Here is a 20,076-nt window from a genome sequence, read left to right on the forward strand (position 1 = left end):
ACTCGGTAATGCGAGTCACCAAGTGGTGTAGGCAAGCTTAGGAATATCAATCGGATTGTAGCCGACCCGACAAGGGGCGGACTTCTGTACAGTAATCGCCGTGGGATCAGGCACGCCTTTTCCGCAAACCTATTTGATCGCAAAAAGAAAGAAGGTTCTGTTGTTATTTTCGTTTCGTGCTTTGTGTCTTTAACTTTAAAAGCCGTTTAGTCTAGGTAGGGTGCAGAGGGAGGGATTGCAGGAGCACTAGCTTCGCTGTGCCATGTTTAATCCGCCCGTGGCATCATCTTTAAATAAAAGGAGTGCTTATTTGAGACTGCAGCGCAAACAAGAGACATTTGTTGACCCGCGTACTGATGAGAAATGCTATTTAAGTTCAACGCATATTAGAGCATGCAGTTTTAGCACGCGTAACCTGGCAGATATGGGGGTAGGCACGGTGGATAGCTACACAAACCCGCTGGGCCAAATGTGGGTCTAAAATAGAAAGCCTGCACACAGGGTCGAGTTTCGGCTGGAAATAACTTGTTATTCAAAAGATTGTCTGCACTCAATATATAGTCAATTTCGCCATTTCACAGTCGATTCAACTACGTGATTTAATAACGTGAAGAGTTGAAGGCGCAGTCGGACTTCGTTTTAAATTTTCGAGCTTGCCAGTACGATATTTAGAATATTAAATCACGCATAGTTCGCATCCACAGATAGTCCACCAAAGAGTGAAATTCCAACAAGTAAACACCTATACCTTCAGCAGATTATTGGCCTGATGATGTTATATATACAGGGTGTCCCAACTCATAAGCGTCTCAAATATTATACATAGATGGAAAGTGTCAATGAGAAAATTGTAGAGGAACATGAACAACTGCCCATACAGCTTTCTGTTGCTCAATACGTGCTACATAAAAGTGTTTTTCCGAGCGTGAAAGCAGCCCGCAAATGCATGCAAAATGCCTCGAGCGGCCAGTCGCGCGACAACTTTGCCTGTATTCGCGGGCTTCTTTCACGCTCTAAAAAACACTTTTATGCCGCACGTACTGAGTAACAGAAAGCTGTATCGGGAGTTTTTCATGTTGCTCTACAATTTTCTCATTGACACTTTTCATCTAATTATAATATATGAGAAGTTGATTCATTAATTGAGACTAATTATAATCTGAGTACCTCCAAGTGGCAGCAAACAACATTACCTTGGTTATGTCCAGCTGCGTGGCATTTGCATATTTTTAAATCTTAGTGCATGATAGCTGGGACACCCCGTATATACTCGTAGAATGCTGAATATCCTTTCTTCGGCTGCCTTCGTTCGTGCATGCTTGATTTAGTCCTAGGGCGCTATAACGTAAAGCTATTCGAAATATTTCTATTCCAATTCTGCAATCAGCGCTCCACGATTGGTCAACAACATTTTTGAACCACCCTCGCTTTGCCTGCCTGTCACGCGACGTCACGAAAACCGCGGTAGCTCCTCATCTGTTATGACGTGTACGCACTGATTATGCATGATTCGACCGAATAGAAAAATAGTTATTTCTGATTCGACGTCTTTTCGCGATTAGACCTCGGCTATTCGTCAAAAGTTTTCGGGCTGCACCCACTTCACGTGCCTGTCACGCGACGTCACAAAACCGCGAAAACTCACCACGTCAAAGTAACGTGTACGCGTTAAAGATGCATTAATATGCCGAACAAAACTGTATTTTCTTCTGAATAGCCGCAGGCTGCCTCGTTCCGAAAGGAATAAAAGATGGCTGCCACCGATCGTTCAGGCACTGGCTACTCGCACCTGCCGGAGAGCATGTGTTTATTTGCGTATAATAAAACTTTTGCGTGACCGTGTAACCTTTTCGAGCCCTTTCTACACGTTTACGACCTAGCTCAGCCAACTCTTTTTTTGCTGAGGATCAGTTTTTGAGGCGTTCTTAACCTTCCCAGGGTGTCTACCAAGTTGATATTTACAAATTCCACGAGTTTTCTAGGTTTTCCCTGAGTGACGCAGAAATATGTTTTATGTCAAAACGGCCTGAAAGCATGTCGCCAGATGCTGTCGCTCTCTAGTAAGCTTGCGAAAAAAATTGAACCCCCCCCCCCCCCGACTTAATCGAATACTAAGGAGTAGTGTTTATTTTATTCAAAAAGAGAATACAAGGGAGGGGTTAGTAACATGCACAGCAAATAAAATGTCTTCGAAAAAAATTGCAAATCGAGTCGGACATTCTCAAATAAGAATAAGAAAGAGATACATACAGAAGGAAATGTTTTCAAATATGAGCTATTTCTATCAACTGATAGCGAGCTCAGTGGTATGAAGCCCGAACTTTGTAACAATTGAGATTCTCTCAACAACTCGTAAGTCAACCTCAACTCTCCTTACATACTCTCAGCCCGCGCACGACGCCTCAGTGTTGTGTTTCACTGCTTTAAAGAGTTTATTTTGGTTTGGATGAGGGACACCTTTATCTCGGCATCAGCCAACGCTTTGTTTTTTGAGCTCAAGCTCCTTCAAAACGGCGGCAGCACGCTTCCTTTCCCGTTCATTTCTCAATGCGTAGGTCCTTTCTGTTCTCGTCCTCCTTCCGCCGCTCGTTAACCCCACGGACCATTTTAAGCATCTTCTTGGTCAGTTGTACAGTCAACGTCTGATTTTTTTAACTTTCTAGCCGCCACGAAACGTCCGAAAAATCGGCCAGTTGGAAAATATGACCACATGTTTTTTACTGGCCTTAAGGGCTCAAACCGCCACAGGCACATTCGAAAGAACTCTGAAGGCCTGTCGGTACACGCAGTAGGCATATCGGTGCTCGTACTGTGACAGGAGACACCGGGTGCACGCGTGTATAATTAAGGAATACACATTGTGTCCCGTGGCAATAGCCCCTTCCCACGCTTGCTATGCTTCACCGCAATACTTTTGCGTATGCTTCACTAATTAAAATTTCTGTACAAAGGCAAAGCTGACTTTCGGGAACCGGCATTATGCAACGCCCCGTGCTTTCCGAGCTTCGAAGCCAATCGCAAGGACCACAAAGGCGGTATCGGTGCCATTGCTGACAGCGGCGAATTCTTTCAATGAAAAACACGACACTCAATGGCAAGAAGCTTAATAGCGAACGTCGAAGCAGCCAGGCCTAGCGTTGCCGCAGTGGTGGCTACGACTGCCAACGGATCTGCGTGCGAGGGCGCCATTTCGAGGCGGCGAGATAATCAAAACGGTAGCCGTGGTGGCTTTGATTAATGGCGTTTCGGACCTGCAGTCATGGCAAGAAGTCTGGGAAATCGGACGGCGAAGGGTATTCTTGCGTCCGAAATTTCAGACGTTCTGATACATTGACTCTATCGGGTACATGATGGCGGAGCGAAGCCGTCCGAATTATCGGGAATCCGGAAAGTCGGTCCTTGACTGTACACTGGCAACTCCTCCAGCCGACGACAGGGCGTCAAAGACGATTCGTTACGATTCCTGTCAGTTACTCGAGCCATCATTACCGCGACTTTCGTTCTCTTTCAATAAAATTACTGCTAATTTTCCCTGATAGAAGCACAAATTCCCTGAGTTTTCCCTGAGTTTTTCCAGACTATTCAAAATCTCTGAGAATTGCCGGTTCTCTCGGTTTTCCCGGTTGATAGACACCAGGCTACCGTTGCATGCCACCGCGATTTTCGACCAGCCACTGCAAGATAAGTAAGGGGAAGCGGACCTATCGCAGACGCCGGCACCACCCCCTTCATCCGGTTATCGATTTTCAGTGCACTGGCTCGACCCCATCGAATCCCTCTCCACTTGAGCGTGCTCCTCGCCTCTTGTCAGCTAATTAGATAAGACAAACTGCTCAGTGTAGACAATGTTATTCGGTTTTAAAGCTAACAAAAGTGACCCCCTATGAACGAAGAGATCATTTGATTGGTCTGTTTAGGCAACCCTGCGGGTCACCGGCCGATGCTTGCGTTGGCGGTTGCGCAAATTTGACGTCAGGAGATTGGAATAAAAACATATTGGAATAGTTTTACGTTAGAGGGCCCCTAGAGTTAATGTATCGGATCCCTTTAGGAAGCCAGAGTTGTGCCTGCTTCCCGCACGCTACTCGCACCGCCTCCAGTGATTCTAGCACCGCTATTCACCGAGCACCATCAGGTGACCAAAACTGGCACCAGCTTGTTGCGGAGAAGCCAACACTCCGCAGGGACCCGCCGGCAAAACATAATTGACAGCGGCGTTGTCATTATGTTGCTGGCCATAAATTATGTGTTCGCATAATAAAATTGCACTATCACTGTCCCGCGACGCGATAACAGCTCTTGTAGTACGTCGGGGCGTTGAAAAAAAGTGTTTATTTTTTGTTTATTCTAAGCAGGGCGCTGCAGAAATAGCACACTTTAATATACGCATGAGAACTTTACTAGTGCAAGAAGCCCGTAACGTATGCAGCTTTAGTCAGGGCGTTTTGTCTGCTACGTATGAGACACATAACACAGCTAAATTTGTCCGTGACGTGTAGAACGGTACAAGGATATACTGAAATCGTCAGAATCAACATTGTGCGGGGGGTGTCAATACAAACAAGGTATGAGTGCATGCAGTTCTTAACACCATTCCTCTGGGCCCGTATTCACTAAACGCTCTTACGCTAGAATTGTTCGTAAGAACAACTTTCAGCCAATTCTAACGCTGGACATGTTCTTAGCAAAGGCGGCCAACCAATGGGAAAGAGCATTTATGAACGAAGAGATTCGTTTATTCGGCCGTTGGATCGTATGCAGCGTTCATACTTTACACACAAGGAACTTTGGATGGAACAGCGTTGTTTCTTGAATATGCGCATTCACGTCGTTTAGGCATTGTGAACCGTAATCACATGCATGCCTATTAAGAATTATGACTAATATACGAAAGCTTAGCATTATACTTGATGCTTTTCACGGAAATTGGAAAGACTCACAGGCGTTTCCACCACGCGCCGGTGAATGTGTTCGTCGTACGCTGCATTTTCGGTAACCACTAAATAATAGGGCACGCAAGCGCAATATCTACGCTCGTAATCATGAGCTGAGCGATCAATTTTTACTCGTCATATATTGAGGCGTATATAGAAAGCGCTAAAAGAAAAGCGCTGCTGGCACTGTCGCGCAAACGCGGCTCCTACGCTTACGGGGTCTGGCTTTCCCGCGTCACTTTGAAGCCCAAGATGGCGTACCTTGGCACAATTCTGCTCCCCTAAAAGGAGCCTATACAGTAGCTCTATTTAGTCCATACACTCAACACACTCTTTCGGCCGCCGATTGTTAACATGTTCTCGCAGCTTCTTGGTGTGGCTGCGAGTTAATGAAGACAAAGTGTGGTTTAAAACCGTCTGCACTGAAATTTATGAGGTCCATTGGTCGCGTTAAATACATACAGCCGATGACAAAAGGTCACATTTAGCCGCTTTCATTGGGTACGCACTCGCTGCCAGCATGCCGTATGGCCGCGTTAGCCGGTGATAGCTGCATGGTAACTGCGCGAGCCTCTAAACCCAATAGAGAACCTGACGCAAGGCTTGTGGCTGCTGCCACCCCAACATGACTGAAGTAGCTGACGAACGCACGTAGCATAGTTTTCACGGGGACGTGGCGTAACCTTCAGAAGTTGCCAGCATTGAGATTAGATAAATTTATGGCGCGATTCTACGGCGCGCCAAGCGGCATGGCTGCTTCAATCACCGAAATTAACTATGCAGATTAAACATGCAACACGAGGGTCAGGTCTGACCAAAGTGAATCATTTGACTTTTATCTGTGCAAGCCTTTATTTGTTGCTCTCATTACCATACTTCGTTGCTGATTTTCTTCCTGTTCAAATTTTTCCTGGACAGAAAAGGTTAGCTTAGCGTGACTTCGCTGCCCTTTCCGTCAATAAATTATGAACAACTCTATCTTCCCCGACACGTCGCCGCCCTTGCTAGCGATGCAGCCACGCGTAGGTAAGCGCGAAAGTAGTCGAAACCTGCTAATTGTGGTCACGAACGCCCTGAATGCGAAGCAAACTTCGCGCCAAAATGTTTAGTACGCAATCGCACGCAGTAGAAGACGCGTCAAAGAAATTACGAATATTTTAGAGGAGGTAATCATTCTGAAATAATACCTGTGGTTGTTTCTTAAGAGCAAGCCGGTGACGAATTGGCCTATTGATATGCCGATTATCTCAAAGCAGAGTTAAAAAACTGACACTTAAATAAAAGAAAAGATAAAAAAATCTGCAAATTCAGAAACCGTCGCACGAGCACATACACGAAGAATGATACAAAACAAAATCACATTACCATAAAAACAAACAGCAGTATAGTTGTACAGAAAGAAAAATAAGTTTGGCTGAACTTGCAGCAAAGAGGTTATAGAAATGGTTTCAAGCGAGAATATATTTTTGGTCTACAAATCGTGCACACTATGTAGAGGTTGTACTGCATACCATTCTAGTTGTTGCATTTAGCAGCTCTTGTTGCTCCCTTCAGTGTACATCACACAATAATATGACGTTACTTAACGCTCTCAGCATAACAGTCGTTAATGGCGGGCGTCAAATATTTCGCTCAGCAAAGGCAAACACAGCGGAAGTTTCGATGTTAGCGCGAACCAAAAGCTACACGCACAGATTTTGCCAAAAGGTTCTCACTTCAAATGGAAGCGAAAGGTGTAGCAGCACCCAAGACACCGAAACGTATCTTACATACTTGTACAGGTGGCACCGGCATATGTGAAGTGCCGAAAGTGCACAACACGCACACATCTTGCACTCGCCACTCCTTGAATATTACCTCGACGATAACACAAGGCCTTCAAGCTTGTGTCGGCGAAGCCACACACGTGAGCCGAAGTTTCCTTTAAAATCTCGGTGTGACAAACAGATAAACGTCTCAAGTGCGCAGGGAGACCTTGGAATGTCTAGGTCACCCGCCGTTGTGCATAATGGATTTGATGCTGCGCTGCTAAGTACGAGGTCGCGGGGTCAAATCCCCGCCACGGCGGCCACATTACGATGGGGGCGAAATGGAAAAACACCCCTAATTAAGGTGCACGTTAAAGCACCCCAGGTGGTCAAAATTATTGGGGAGTCTCTACTACGGCGTGCCTCAAATGAGATGGTGGTTTTGGCACGTAAAATTAACGCCATAATTTTTAATGTCTAGGTCACGTTGCCTTGACGAAGCTTCCCAAACAACAAATGCAAAGACAGATTTAGTAAATGCGACCGAACTTGACAACGCAATTCCGTTCAGGTGGCCTCACTACGAACGTGACACAAAGAGCCCGCCTTAAAGAACAACAGGAAAACGAAAACCAATTTGGCATCAACTTAGAAACAGAAGTGAGAGACGTACACCTGACAAATAAACACGGTAAATATAGATGCGGGTTACTGCTTTACTCATAACGGTTCGTGCTCAGAGTTTACATTCAGGTCGATATAATCATCGTGAAGAAGGCAGAAAACTAGGCAAGTTTATGTTGGTTCACGGCTAATAATAACAGCGCCCTGAAAACGAAGGCATGCCCACAACGCAAGCTCTGCGACGAAGTCAACATTGCTTTGCAGACAAATATTGCAACCATTGGCGTTGAAACAGCTGGGTTTGAGAACTGAAGTTTAGGACAGAGAACAGAACGCTGTGTCCTAAAAATACGATGTGTCTACGCTTTTGCCTTCAGTGTGCTACTATTGTTAGCAATGATTTTGTTATTGAGCTAAATTATATTCAATGAAACTGAAACTGAAGCTGAATTTTGCAAAATAAAGTAAGGAAACCACGTCAATAAGGTGCGGAAATTTTCAAGTGACCGCTGTGAAAGTATACTCACTTCAGTGATACAGTAATTATTTCAATTGATTTGTTGCGATCACACGAAAACGTTATCTACCGCATAAATTTACAGCACTATTGATTGCTCTGTCTTTTTTTCTTCTTTTCTTTCGCATTACACGCAGTCGGTAAATCTTTGCCATCCTCATTTGCATAAGTGGTCCTGCACATCGTGAGTGTTAGAAAAAATAATGAGCGTATATGACCCTCTCTATTACCTGCAAGCATATATTGTGCCACTCACCCACGGCCCTTCCTTAACCAGGCGAAGAACACCTGCTTCTTTCACCGAGTGCTCGCGACGTGTATTTTGTTTCTCTTGTGTGAGCTCATTTTTCACATTCGGTATGGGCCACCGCTGACAAGTTGGCTCCTCATGTTCACACCGGTAATGGTAGACAATTTCTCTTGCATTCTAGTCTCCTTTGCTTATTTACCTATGCTGGCCTTGAAGTTTCAAGCTAAAGTGTTCTCTCGGAAAATTGAGCAGTGAAAGCGGCGCAGAAAAAAGATTGAAGCGCCTAACACCACCGCAAAAACGCAGCCCGGTGCGTTTCGGTTCAGCGATTGATGAGGGCCAACACTGTTCGGCACCGGTAAAACTGTTAACGCGGGGTCTACAGGTGTGGAAGTCGGGGCGCCAAACCAGCATATGCGGCGCTGGGTAGGAGTCAAGGCAAGCGCAGCCCGTGGCGTGCTTCGCCCATGTATCTTATTGATTGCCACGTCGTCGGTGCGGCGCTGAAGCCGCGGCACTCGGAGGTGAGAAAGGAAGGCCGCGTCTGCCCAAGGAGACACTGGCCCGCGAAGCTTTCCCGCTAATTAACGCCGTTGAATCGGTGACTCGGCTCCGCGATGGGGCCTCTCGAGCACACGCTGTGCTGTGTAAGTGGAGGCGATGCTCACTTCGCGCGTCCCTCTTACCCCCGGTCTCCTCCCCCCCCCTACCTATACCGTCCCCGTTTCTCTCCTTCTCCGCGGTGTCTCTGAGCCCCTCCTTCTCTTTTTTTCGCAACGTGTGCTTCTATTCTCCTGATGGTGTGCGATAAGTGCAGCCCTAATATGCAGTTCATTCACTATGACTTCGCTTCGGGCACAAGCCGATCAGTCGGTAGAACACGGCGGCGCAAATGGCGCGCATTTAATGGCAACCGACGAGAGAAGCAACTTTCGACGAGTGCCAGAGGTACGTCGAACTTTCTCCATCCGTGAACGTCACGGGGCACGCGCATATTTATTCCTGCTGAAATCAGGACATGGAACTGGAAGCGAAGCGATGGTCACGGAGCGGCGATTGCGTTTGTTGTTGCATTTGGAGCAGTTAACGATGACACCGGAGCAGTGACCTATTATTTTGAAAGCCCCTTTGTTCATAAAAACAAGCAAACGAAACACACAAGCAAATAAACAATAAAATGCGGCACTTGTACTCTTGGGCCCCAAAGAGGTCGAGGACTCAGACAGCGCCATTTAGCGATTGCTATTATCAAGTCCATTGTGAAGTTATGCCAGACATAACTTAAAGACGCTTCTGGCATGATTAGTATGCCTTCCTTGAGCTTGTAGATCGAAATGAACGGCAAATCGAGCAATTAGACAATCAACTCTGTCCACCCTTAGTGGTCTTTTTAATTACAGGATCATTGAATGATTCCTAAGCAGCACTTAATACCAACGCTAAAATTAGCCCACAGTTCGCTCTTGGTGAAGCTTATACGCTGCAAAGAAAACGAAGTACACCAAGGTTTCGCACAAATTTGTCACATTTAACGTGTATTTAGCGCACAGTCGCTAGAGCACGTGACAATGGATCCAGAGCGATCGTCAAAGCGCAGGACAGCCCACATTATCTTATTTATTTATTTATGTTTTCTTTGCAGCATCCGTCTTTTTTTCAGGTTACGAAGGAGCAACGGGAATGCTACGAAAGAAACCAACACCAGCGTATAATGGTAACATTGCTTTTGCCGCAGAAGAAGAGCTTAATTGGCTTAATTAAGATGACCACTAGAAAGAGACAGTAGCTTAACGGGCGATCAAGTTGTTAGCCTGAAAACTCATTTGCCAGAAGATACACTCCAAGGAGACGTACACAAGGAACGAAAGCGCCAGGCACAACAACCCATATCAATCATAGCAGTCGTTGCCATAAGAAAGGCCGTAGGCGCTTTCCTTGCGGCTGCTGCACAGGTGATGCTTCGCTACAGGCACTCTGAAGTGCACAAGGAGAAAAAAAGCAGACGACGTAGACTGAACGCAAGAATACTGACGACTGTGCAAGCGTAACACACCCAATGCCTACAAATTACAAATAAGTAACATACGATACCAAATTACCGCGGTAAAAAAAGATACAGCTGCGTACCACACAAGCGAGAAAGATTTAAAAGTTTGAAGTCAATTCAACTTCCAATTGAAATTGATGAAAGACAAAATCATCCTTGGCGAGTTGAGGGTGAGATAGGGGCGGAGTCGCCGCGAACCGCAATTTGTCGCGCCCCCACTAGCGTGAGGGGAGTAGCAGGGGCGTCGGATCAATTTTTTTTTTTTTTGCAACATAGTGATCAGACTACTTTGTGACATATGATGACGCGTTTATTAATTTTGATTAATTTCCCGGATGGAACATGTAAAAACTACGATCCGATTATGAGCCGCGCCGTTATGGCGGAAAAGTGCCCGCGGCGTAATGTTTACAGTATCAGGCTTCTGTGCTAAATGTCAAATGTTCGAATGCGGCCGTTGGACAACTTTATTGATTGATTTATTTACAAAAATCATAATTTCGCCATAGGCGAAACAATGAATGCTATAGCAACATGTTAGAATATTACACGATATGAGGTTCGTATCTTTAGTAGCAGTATGAATTGCAGTAAAAATGAATTGCAGAAAAAATGCACGTGGCCTGACGTCTGCAGACACACATGGACAGAAAGAACCCGATGACCGCGAGCAACATGAGCTAGCACTACAGGGTTTTGTCGGCTTTGTCACCTTGCGTCAGCATCCTGTTTTCGCCGCGCCACGTTTGGGCGCCTCCGGCGTTGATGTGCAGCACGTTTTTTTTTTTCTCGCCTGGACCACATAGAGGTCGTGGCGCATATGCGAAGCCTCCTTGCCTGAGTTCGATTAGCATTTCACAGGAGCTTCTTAGCTGGCATTCTGACAACACGTAGAAGCATGCTTGCGCGATGTCAGGGACGCGGTGCTTCGCTGCAGAAACACCGCACGGACAGGTACTACCACAGCTACGAGGGTGAAAACGATGGCACAGGCTGGCAGGGTCTGCATGGGCTGTGTTACAATTCGTTACCGCAAGCGAAGCTGTCTAACCTGAGGACTTACAGCACAGCTGCTTCTGTGCCACCAGTCTGTGCGATTAGAACACGAAAACGCCCAGACATATTTCGCCGCATGGCGTTCAAATTCTAACGAAAAGGAAAAACGTACGGTTGATGTGAGTAACGTTCTAAAAAAACATATTAAAACTAAAGAAATCAACATTTTTATGTGTAATTATTGACGACGGCGAAAAGCCGCATGGAGTAATCATATAACTGATATCGCATTAAAACGCTTCAAGCGCCTGAACGCGCCCACTTGCACGCGGGAAATGCTTAAAGATGTTGTATTCCGCCTGCGCGCGCTTATGCTCATATTATAATGGTTAGAGCATCGGGCTGCAGTGCTAGGGGTCCTCTGTTCTCATGGGACAGTGAATGTAATGCGAAATATTGTTCCTCGAGCACTTTCGTTTCTGGCATTTCTGGCATTTCACACGGGGCATTTCACACAAATTGAAAAAGGTTGGTGCTAGGAACGCCGTCAAACTTGTGTTTTCTGCGCCTTTTAAGTTGGTCAGCGTGTATAGTGGGTTTCACAGCACAGTACGCAAAGGGCTGAGTGCGATACCGTGCATGTGAACAAATTTAGTAAGCGCGACACCATGTGTTCCTCAAAGCATACCTATTACCTGCGGTTAAGAATGCACAGGGCAGTCTGGCAGGCGTAAAATGACAGGATGCGCGAACATGCCAAGGGGCCTCTTCCTTTCGTAAACAGCGTGACGTCACGGGCCGTGCACAAAGCAAAGTTCGAGACGTGTGCAAGGAGCTGGTGGCCAAAACATTTCAGTAAAGCAATGAAGGGGGCTTGTCGATGGGCGTTCGTGATGGTATTAAGCCTAGTTCTGCATTTCCCTCGCGACGCCTTGGTTCCCATGGAATCTGCTGCGGTGGATTTGTCCGAGTACGTGAGCTCGCTGCCAGAAGCTGACGGTCAGCGCTATGACGAGGAGCTCTTCGCCCGCGACGAGCAGTACCACGATCGCTTCCTTAGAGACGGTTGGAAAAATTATCCCAAGTGTAAGCCGAACGTGCGGTTCGGTGACATATATGTTTATCTCGTCAAAACGCCTGGACCTACACTATACAGGAGTAAAGAAATCCTACAGTTGGCTTAAAGCGTATGACCTTGCCATGGAGGAACATGTGCGGACATTTGGCTGAGCTGACTGAACACTGAGGGCGCAGACGATTGATATCTAAGATCCCGATCAGGAATCCCGATCACGAGTGATGAATACAGATCGAGCAAAATCGCAATCCAAGATGTACGTATAGCAGGGCTCTATCCGAATCTAGCTCAGCCGCGATCGAAAGTGCCCGTGTCACATCAATCGATGCTGCAGGAGGTTTAAATGCTTCGGTACAAGAGCAAGCCGCTGTTCACGTAGCTCATACTAATCATATATAATATATACTTGTCGGCCCATATCTGCCGCCGCTTCTCGCCTCTGGGAAAACAGGAAAAACCAATCCCGCTGAATTCTTTCGTGCGATTTACAACGACGGAACGACTGGCCGGAATGACGAACCGGCTAGGCGGCCGCGCATAAAGAGTACACAATAAAATAGGTAACAGCCGGGATACACGAAACTGTCACCGCGTGCAAACGCGCCTGCGGTGTGCTTTTTGCCCGCCAAACACTCCCGCGCGCACCAGAATATCACCTGACCAACTCAGGAGAGACCTTGACCGACTCAGGCCGGAAGACGTCTATTTAGTTCCCACAGGCACGGGCGACAGCCTTCCGGCACATTGTAAGCAATGCGGCTGCATCACTCTTATCACTAATCTTATAATCCCTGGGAAAGCTAAATCAGCACAGCAAAGGGAGATTATAGAAGCCTTTCATCTCTACAATTGGTCCGGACAAGTATGTGAGCGCGCCATTTGGGTTCCTGACAAGCAAAGAGTTGCGCTTTCTTGATAACTATTGTCGTGTGCAGAAAGCGTGACCATCTTGAAGTGATTTTCTGTGTTGTTAAGCATGCACCGTTTGATCTTTGCCGACTTCATTTTCACTAAATAAATTCAATTGTTGGTCCCGAATCCTTCCTGGTCGCTTTGTCTCTTTCTTCCTCGTGGTTTTCCTGGTTTTCTTCCCGTTTGCTGGTTTCCCCCACGCAATACCATGCACAAAGTCGCCCAACAAGCCACTCTTACGAACTTGCTCATCTTTCCAATCAATCCAACACGGCAATATAATAGTGCCGTTACGCGCACGCACGCACGCATGCACGCACGCACGCACGCACGCACGCACGCACGCACGCACGCACGCACGCACGCACGCACGCACGCACGCACGCACGCACGCACGCACGCACGCACGCACGCACACACACACACACACACACACACACACACACACACACACACACACACACACACAGTGGGAAGCCTCGCTGTTTACCGTCATAGCGTCAACTGCCGGATTCCATCCAAGCTCAGGGCCTTATTTTAATAAATGATTTCTCTCTCTATCTCCCTCGTTATTTCCTCCATGGCGAAGCTTTTGTATTTTCGTACAAGAGCTTTTAATCATGGGCGCTATTTTTAGCCCCTTTTACCTGGCATGCGACATTTATTCGTCAGCCTGTGTAGAGCTACGACCTTGTCTTACATTTCAAAAGCAGAAAATAAAGAGACGGCAATTGAAAGTAAAACAAGCGATCTGGATGACCCTCAGAAAAACAGAGCTTTGGTGCACGCATGCTTGAGCACGGCATCACCTGCTGCGCATAAACCGAGTTCGCCATGCACGGAAGCTTTAGTACAGAACCAAGAGATGAACGAGCGGCGCTTTATGGCAACGTGAAACGGCGCGTGGCGCGAGCACGGCGCAACCTGAACAGTCAGCGAGCGCGCGGGGGAGCGTGACGAACGGGGGCTGCACGCCGCACGTAGGCACGCTGTCGCGGCGTGCACCTACAGCACGTTGCGGAGACGAGCGAATCTGCCGCGAGCTCGCACACAGTGAGTGCATGCCTTCATTTTCTAAAACGAATGTTATCAGGGCAGTGGCGCAGTATAAAGGCAGTGCGCGTTCGAGCACAGCTGGGAGTGAGCGCTTATAGGGTGAAAAACGTCACTTCAGTAAATCGACTAAAAGCCGGTGTTAGCGCGTCCATGGCCAAAGCGAGGAAGACGAGGGGGAGTTGTGCAGCAGCTTCCAAGACCGAGTGGGAAGCCTGGAGGTCGACTCCAAGCCGCACGCGTGAGACGAGTGCGAAACAGAAGGCACCTATATATATATATATATATATATATATATATATATATATATAAAAGGAAGGCAGGGATGTTAACCCGTCAAGAGTCTGGTTGGCTACCCTACGCTGCGGGAACGGAGAAGGGGAAGAGACAGAAGGGAGAGACATAGAGGGTATAGAGAGGTGCACAAGCAGTATTTGAGTCAAAGCCACTCGTGCAAACCAGACGTTCTCAGAAAGCACAAAAGTGCCTTCACTGCCTTCTGAGCCCATGATCGGTGGGATACGCATAAAAGCTATAGCTCTAAACGTAACTCTTTTCTGCAACCCTGACCTGACGGACGGCACCCAAAATGAAACAAAGTGACAAGCTGTTTCATAATTGACGTAGGTGGCACTTTTGGAGCGCTTTTTAACTCGCTGGCTGCATGAATTTAAGCCAGTGTATGTTTTGCCTGCGGTGATTATGCACTAGGACCATCGGTGCAACAGAGGCCAGAACATGATGAATGGAATGGACTCGTGGAAAGCGGCTTTATATGTAGTGGCAGCGTGAAACCAGGCTGTCTCCAGAAATGAGCACAGGAGGGGCCTAACCAGTGTTTATCTGAAATAAAGTATAACTAATAAGGACTATGCTCAACACTTTATTTCACACGGAGAAATACGTGCCTCATTACAGTCGGGCGCCTCTACAACGAATGCTTATACAACGAAATGACCTTTATAACTAAGCAATAGCTATGTCTTGGTTCTATTGTGAGCTGTGCGTTGCGTGACCGAAGTGACCTGTACAACAAATGATTTGGAAGGCCTCAAGCACTTTCTTAAAAAGGCGTTCGACTGTATTGGTTCACTGTCTCTCTAGTTGTGGTCAGTGTTATCTTCGGGTGCAGCTGTTTCATGCGTCCTGTTAACAACAGGTGGGACGATATTGTTCGACTAATTCTTGCACATATAAAGCGGTTGGTTTTCCGTACAATATGAATTTGTTCTTTGGAGCCTATTGTGGTAATGACAGGCTTGGTTAGAAATACTTCTTTCTTGGTAGCAAGACCTCGGATATCATGTTTTACTTTTTTGCTTATATGTGAAAATCAACAATTACCTGCGGTGAATATCGTAATTCAGTACATAGATGGCTGTGACGTTGCATTTTAGATCTTAACCGAATACAACAGCATCTGAGTGCTTGATACTTACGAGCGTGCGCAGATGAGTTACTCTTTAGGCTTGCAATAATCTTAAGCAAAAAGACCCGCGATCATTAGGCAAAGAGCTAAATGGTAATTTGTGCACTCGAGCGAAATTTCACTTGCAACTTCATGCAGATTGCAGGAAAATCATCCCTCTGGCTGCATAATTAACATCCTGTGACTCTATTATGTGCAATAAACTGAAAGTGATATCTTTAATAGCGTCGTCAAACACGCTGCAACGAGGGAGCGATAGCGGTGTGTAAAGGAATAAGTTTAATTATGCATGCGAAAACAGCACGATTATCATTGGTTCTTCCTGTAGAGCATTGATACGAAAGCAAGCCGAATGAATTTGTAGGGGTGCATAAGAAGGCTCTTTGACGGCCAAGCTGCAGAACGGGACTGAACAAAAGCGGCTGGACATTAACAGCACGTGATTTTACCGATATTAAAAAAAAAAGAAAAAGAAAGAAACGAGATCTCTCGGGCAGCTACGGTCTGCAAGTCGTTCCGTGCTACGAAAAGCACCAGGTGCGCGCAGGCTCCGGACGAAGGCCTGTTTCCTCCTCTGCTTTTCTTTTTTTCTCTTTTTGCTGCATATAAAGCAGCTCAGAGGTAGAAAATTGGGTAACCGTTTCCGCAGTTTGGCGACTAAGTTGCACTCGGAGGTGTGTCGCACGCAATGGCGCAGCTGTCACACATGACGCGTCAGCGAGGAAGCCAGGCAGGCAGGGAGAGCGAGCGCGCAGGCACTCGCATCCGCTGACTTGGACGGTTTGTTTCAGCGTCTAACGTGGTCCAACCACTGAACACGTCCAACTCGCGCTGACGTTGGACACGGCACGGCACTAGGGAGCCAGTCGTTGCTCATATGCGATGGCTGTGATGTCACATGCCGCTGCGGCGGGGAAGCCTGTAGAAAGGGGAGAGTTAACGGCCTGGTGTTCGTATGTGGTGGTACTGACGTCACTGCCGAATGGCGGCATCGTTCACCTGACCAGTACCCACTTTGGTGTCCAACTCGCGGCCTCGCGTACTCCTGTCTAGGTGAAATTAGTAGGCGGTGATACCTATGGGCAAGAGACGAACGTTAGCAGGGCCCGCTGCAGCTGAGGCGGCTCCTTCTTATTCGCTAACCGGTGCTGAGAAGGGCAAGGTACGCCGTGCTGCTTCTAGGGATCGATCGGAGCGTACCGACAGCGCTGCACCAACACATGTCTGAGGGCTGCGCCAAGCGAGTTTTTGGGGGCGATGGGGTGTGTACAAGATGTCAAATTGATCCCACACCAGCGATACACAGAGTAAAACAATGGAGACAACCAAGAAGACAGGCGCTGCAGATACACACAATTGAAATGCTACTAAAGACGAAACCTTTCCTAGAGAGCCATCCCAACTTTTCCGTGTCGGGTATGCTCCTAGCCTTTCTCATGGGCCGATTCCGAAGACAGTGCCGCTTAAAAATGTGGGGCCGATACGCGCTACTAGGTATTTGAAACTGAGACCACTGGTTGCCGTGATGTTCGAAGGTTGCCTATACATATATATATATATATATATATATATATATATATATATATATATATATATATATATATATATATATATATATATATATATATATATATATATATGTCATAAGAAGCCAACAAACACTGACACCAAGGACAACATAGGGGAAATTACTTGTGCTTAATCAATGGAATAATGAAACGATAAATTAATGGAAATTAAAGTGGATGAAAAAACAACTTGCCGCACGTGGGAACCGAACCCACAACCTTCGTATTTTGCGTGCGATGCTCTACCAGTTGAGCTACCGCGGCGCTGTTTCCGCATCCACTTTCTTGGTTATTTATGTGTCCTAGTGGAAGCTTGGGAACGTTAGCCAGCCGAGCCCCTCGAGCAACCCTCTTTCTTCTCGTTTGTATTTGTATATATATATATATATATGCCTCTCAGAACCTTCGTTCTGAGAGGCAAGACGAGATAAGCAGTCGGCATCTGTGTGGCACCGACCGCTCTCATAGCCATCAGAAAAGTCGTATTCTTGAAGGCGCAAGACCCACCGAGCCAACCGCCCAGCTGGGTCACGCAGTCCAACGAGCCAGCAGAGAGAATGATGGTCGGTAACAATGTTGAAATGGCGACCATACAAATAAGATCTGAACTTGTGGATGGCGAAAACAACAGCAAGACATTCCAGTTCCGTGGCTGTATAATTGTTCTCTGCTTTCGGCACAGTACGACTTGCGTACGCAACGACATGTTCGCGTCCGTCATGAAACTGGACGAGCACAGCACCAACGCCCACACCACTCACATCAGTATGCAGTTCGTTGAACGCCTCCGGGTCGAAATGGCGGAGAAGTGGTCCAGAGACGAGTAAAAACTTCAGCTGCTGGAAAGCAGACTCGCACTGAGCCGACCATAGGTAGGGAGTATCCTTGCGGAGCATGTCAATCAGTGGACAAGGAAGCTCGGCGAAGTCTTTAATAAACCAGCGAAAACAATAACGAATGCCCAGGAAACTTCTGAGGTTTTTCACTGTTTTCGGCTGCTTAAAGTTGCGAACAGCAGAAATCTTTTGGGGGTATGGCCGTATACCGTCCTTGTCAACGAGATATCCCAGCACAATGGTTTGACGCTGAGTTTAAAATGAGGCAAGCCTGTTAGATGCAGTCCAAAACAACGCCGAGCCGCTGGTTGTGCTCGTGGAATGTCCAGGTAGAAAATAATAAGATAATTTATTAAACATACAAATCTGCCATTTGTGACCGCGGAGGATTGAGCCCATAAATCACTCGAAGGTTGCCGGGACATTGCATAAGCCAGTTGGCGTGAGGTTAAACTCATATAGTCCGTCAGGCGTAACAAAAGCGGTCTTGTATATGTCAGACAGGTGCATCGGTATCTTCCAGTACCCGGACCGGAGGTCAACCGACGAAAAGTACGAGGTGGATTGAAGGCAGTCAACAGCATCGTCGATGCGTAGTAAGGGATACACGTCGTTCTTTGTGACGTCATTCAGGCGGCGGTAGTCGACACAAAATCTCCACGAGTTGTCTTTCTTTTTCCCTAGTATAACAGGAGCTGCCCAAGAACTGCTAGACGGCTGAATAACGCATTTCTGCAGCATGTTGTCGACCTGTTCGGCAGTCACTTTTATTTCCGTGGGAGGTACGGGATAGGTTTTCTCACGTATCGGAGTGGCTTGCCCTGTGTTGATGTGGTGTTGCATGAGGGATTCCGGAAACATACGAGAACACTGGCGTTGAGCAAAATCAAATACTGACGTGTAGCAGGTGAGTACTTGTTGGAGTACGTCCTGCTCGGAAGACGACAACGACTTGTTTATCATATGTCGCAAGGCATCCGAATAGTTGGGCAATGGTCGACTGATGTCTGAAGACGCTGCAATTGTTCGTACATCAATTGTGGCTTGCTCCTCAAATGTGGCCAGTTTAACTCCGACTGGCAGGGTAACAGACACCGTAGAAGCGTTCACTGCCCACAAGAAAGCGCGCCCGTCGATGGCTTGAACAATAGACCGAGGGACCAACACATTCTTCTTAATCGCGTTGTTATGATCTGGCTTAACAAGAGTGCTGCATGATCCCATCCAGACATGTGAAGAACTCACGGGAACAAACATGGCTGTCTGATCAGGCAGAAACACATCTTGAAACAGCGAAAACACGTTGGCTTGTTCGGTCTGCAAATCATCAAGCATGGTGATTGGCTGCGTATTCCATAGCAAAATCTCTCCAGACTCACAGTCAAATGTAGCACTGCATTCACGTAGGAAATCCATGCCTAAAATAACATCATGAGTTGCCTGGACCAATACAGTGAAGTCTGTTATAAAACTCTGTCCTCCAGTCGCAACCAAAACTGAACAAACACCAACAGGGCGCAACATTTCACCTCCAACTCCACGAAAAGTTTCTTTGCGATCCCACGCGAACATAAGTTTCTGTCCTAAGCGATCTTTGAAGCGAAGGCTCATTACAGAAATAGCGGCACCCATATCGACAAAAGCGGCCATATTTACACCGTCTATATATACACCTTGTTCTTCAGCATAACAACAGACGGAGGAGCTGGAGAGTCTGACCGGCCCGCGACCGCACCTCCATCGGACGCACAAGGTAGTTTCCCAGCTGCGGCGGGGAAGGCGACCGACGAAGGCGCGGGGATGGTGAACGGCGCCGTCGGGTGGGCGGCGGTGTAAGACTGCGCTCGGAGAAATGGGAATCATCGCGCAATTGGTACGACCCCAGTTGCCGCAGGAGATGGGCTCCAAATGGCACGGGCGCGTCTTCGTGCACACGAGCTGTGTACGCCGAAAAACGTGATTTTCGCGGCAGGTGACGGCGACAATAGCGCGCCATATGTCTTCAGGAACTGCAGGCGTAGCAGACAGGTAGGTCATGGTTGAAACTAAATGAAGCAGGTACGCGTGGCGCCGGGTATGATTCC

At 47.2% G+C, this 20,076-nt stretch overlaps 1 protein-coding gene and 1 non-coding gene across 3 annotated transcripts in view; both read right to left on the reverse strand.

Moving 5' to 3' along the window:
* Nucleotides 1–20,076, reverse strand: part of Ac76E (adenylate cyclase type 2 Ac76E) — a 944,861-nt gene that overhangs the window by 345,672 nt on the left and 579,113 nt on the right. The window lies entirely within an intron of this gene.
* On the reverse strand, nt 17,348–17,420 carry TRNAL-CAA (transfer RNA leucine (anticodon CAA)). The gene has a single exon. It is a non-coding gene; the product is annotated as a tRNA-Leu (tRNA).

Source organism: Dermacentor variabilis, chromosome 1, assembly GCF_050947875.1.
Source record: "Dermacentor variabilis isolate Ectoservices chromosome 1, ASM5094787v1, whole genome shotgun sequence".
NCBI classification, from domain to species: Eukaryota; Metazoa; Arthropoda; class Arachnida; order Ixodida; family Ixodidae; genus Dermacentor; species Dermacentor variabilis.